Source organism: Pteropus alecto, unplaced genomic scaffold (assembly GCF_000325575.1).
Source record: "Pteropus alecto unplaced genomic scaffold, ASM32557v1 scaffold206, whole genome shotgun sequence".
Classification (NCBI taxonomy): Eukaryota; Metazoa; Chordata; class Mammalia; order Chiroptera; family Pteropodidae; genus Pteropus; species Pteropus alecto.
The window spans coordinates 4,365,459-4,368,876 of NW_006438906.1; the positions used below are offsets into that span (position 1 = coordinate 4,365,459).

Here is a 3,418-nt window from a genome sequence, read left to right on the forward strand (position 1 = left end):
GGGTCGGGTTTTTTGGGCCCTTCAAATCACAATGCCTTGAAGCTCTCCCTTTTATTTTTCTTTCGAAAATATATTGCTAACTATAATTTGTTTGTTATTTCAGTTTAACTGTATGCTCCTTACAAATGTAAGGATAAAGGATCCCAGCCAGCCTATCAGTTACCCAGCTTCTGTGTGTTCTCCCTTTAACCCACCCTGTGAGTGATAACTTTTTTTTTTTTTACACCTACAGCTCTTGATCTTCTTAGGAGGTCTCCCACCCAACTACTAACTAGGCCCAACCCTACTTAGCTTTTGAGATCAGATGGGATCAGGCGTGTTCACAGTGGCATGGCCGTAGCATGAGTGATAATTTCTATGAAGGATACCATTTCTGTCACACCAAGAATACGCTAGAAAGATTGGAAGATCTACTAAAATAACATTTCTACTCAATACTTCTACTAAAATGGTAGTGATAAAGTCACAGCTTCAAAGATAATCCTCACAGAACTTCGTCAAAGTTATCTAAAAGTCATGTGATTTTGTCCTTGACATGTAACACTTTTTTCTCACTCTGGATTGGGAGTGTCTGGCTTCACAGGACTGGAGGAACAAAAGCCCTGATAGATCATGGAGACCCTGTCTGGACAAGACTTAGAGGTAATGCCTCTCAGGGAAGGGATCCTACCCGGAAATGGAAGAGCAAGACTGGAAAACAAGCCCAGGGCAGCATCTGCAGAACAAAGGAGGAATGCAGGAGAGAACTCCGTTCCTATCCCCAGGTCATCAAAGAGATGCCCTTTCCCTTACTGGAGATTAAATCTCAAAAGTTTGGTCAAGTAAAGCAGGGCAAAAGTTTCACACAGGCCAATTATTCAGCCTTCTAGAAAGGAGCAAGACTGTGACTAGTAGTACAGCCGGCAGGGTGCTTTAAATGACACTGGAAGGGGAGAAAAAAGGTGGGGGAAGGGTCTTTTCTTGAAGTTTCAAGCCTAACCCAAGGAAAAATGAACAAAGAAGTCAATCCTAGGTTCCCCGGAAGAGCCCATCCGGTGTTTCTTTCTGCTTTTATAGTCCTTCACTCCCGGGTGTCTTCCAGATGCTTTTGTCATCCATCCATTTGTATCCGCTTCATGAATGAATTAAAATCAGATCCATTTTAATACAGGGAATTTTCTTGAGCATCTAACCACCAGTAATCTACACATATTTCCAGCACAGAGAGGAAAATAAAATTGGATTTCTACGATCAGTTGAATTTTCCTCCTAAGTATGAGCAAAAGAAAAGACATAATGAGTGACAAATTACAACTACTATCTGGGTCCAATGAAATAAAACCTTCCTGATGTCCCAGAAAGAAATACTTCCCAAGTTATCTAGTGTAACAAAGTAAAGTTATTCCTACACATTTATTACACTCACAATGATGCACCAAAGTTGTCAGCACAGTCGCCCTAGGGTGCAGCACATTTTTTAAGCCTCCTCCTACTGCCATCAAAAATGTATCTTTTTTTGGCTTACAGCTAAATACAGTCAATTCTTGTTATTCATAGTAGATATGGTCTATAAATTCACCACGAACACTGAATTAGTGAATATTGAACCATTGCTTCTACAGGAAACATAGGCTTCCGGTGTAGTCAACCTGTGGTCACAACATTTTAGTTAGCCAGTGAATACATAACTTTGTTTTATATATGTTTTTGTTTAAAGACACCTTGTTTAATATATATTGTTGATCCACTGACATTGAACATACAGCCAACCCGCACTGTAACTCACACCCGAAGGCAGCTTAGCTTACATATTTTCTCTGTAAGATGCGTCACAGCCTTCTTGCCCTTGGGAACACTAGATGGCATTTCAGCATTATGCCCGAGGGCCTTTCAAAATAGTGAAATCACCAACAAAAAGCAAAAAATGCAAAATATAGCCCTAAATAGGACACTTGTTGATAGTAGGAGAGCTAAAACAAGAAGGCAGAGCATCATCTTGTTTGACCAGCTGAGAACATTCGATCAATTTTTCTACAATCCTCACACGTCCACAAATGACCACAAAGGTGGCTGGAAGTACTGATTTGGGAATTACAAATAGATTTTAGTGAGTAAGTAAGTTTGCAGATACAGAATCTGTGAAAATGAGGATCTACTGTATTTCTGTCTCTAGCTTATAAGGCATAGATTATCAGAGTTGAGTTTGAGGAGTCCTCCAAACACATATAAATGGACTTTAAATCCAGTACAAGAACCCCTTCAATTCTATCTTGACTTTCTGCTTGCAAGAGTCTAGTCCTGGTCTTGGCAGTGTAGGGGAATAGATTATGCCACCTCAAAATATGCCACTTTGGCATATTGATTATTTTGAATTAAAGGTACTTGAGAAACAGCCAGTGCAAGAAAGACGTTCTTGCCCCTTCTATGTTCCCCCAAAAGCAGGAGACAGATCTCCCACGTGAAAGGTTCCCTCCCTATACCAGGAAGATAGAAGGCAGAGATGGGGAATTGGGGGCTGAGAAGGCTGTATAAACAAACCTTATTACTTCATCCTCAATTTACTACCCAAGCCCAAACCCCTTTGTCAATTCTTGTCAATTCTCCATAAATTTATTGTTTCTTTGTCTAAAAAATATAAGAGCTTCCTGCTTTAGTTACTCCTCTGAGTCTCATGTTTTTATGGGGCTCCCATCATATAAAATTAAATCTGCTTTTCTTCTGTTAATCTGTCTTGTATAAATGTGATTATTAGACCAGCGAAAGAACCTAGAAGGGAAGAAGGGAAATTTTTTCAACCCTTACAGCACCCAGTTTTACCCATTAGAAAGTTCTTCCTCTCCTGGTAGGCCCCTGAGCCTAGTGGTTAAAAGTGGCCTCTGGAGCCTGACATCTGAATTAGAAATGTTCCAGCCCAGCTTGACTTAGAATCACTGTTCTTCTCCTCTTACCCTGCTCTCCCCAAGACACTCCAGCTAAAATGGTCTTTCCAGTAACAAAATTAAAAACAAAACTTCACAAGATGCTATTGTATCTTGAGTCTTTGTTACTGCTGTGGTTCTCAACCAGGAGAGATTTTGCCTCTGAAGGGACATATGGCAATGCCTGGAGACATTTCTGGCCATTGCAAAGTGGGTCGGGGAGGTATTACTGGCATCTAGTGGGGAGAGGCCAGGAATGCTGCTAACAATGCACAGGACAGCCCCACCGCACAGAATTATCCAGCCCAAAATGCCACTGGTGCCACAGTTGAGAAAGCCTGGTTTCTCTTAAAAGCACAATGCTCATGAATGATGACTTCCCTGGGTTTGGAGATCCAAAAAATGTAGGAATACAGGAGCTACCTGCTTTACACAGTGTTCTGGTCACAACCTGTGACTTCTTGCCAACTCTGAGAGCGTGTGATCTGTAGCTTTATTGGCTACTTGAACACCTCCCCCCC

At 41.2% G+C, this 3,418-nt stretch overlaps 1 pseudogene; it reads right to left on the reverse strand.

Annotated features, from left to right (window-relative positions):
* Positions 1 to 223: 223 nt before the first annotated feature.
* Positions 224 to 342, reverse strand: LOC112483118 (annotated as a pseudogene).
* Between the last annotated feature and the right edge of the window lie 3,076 nt (positions 343 to 3,418).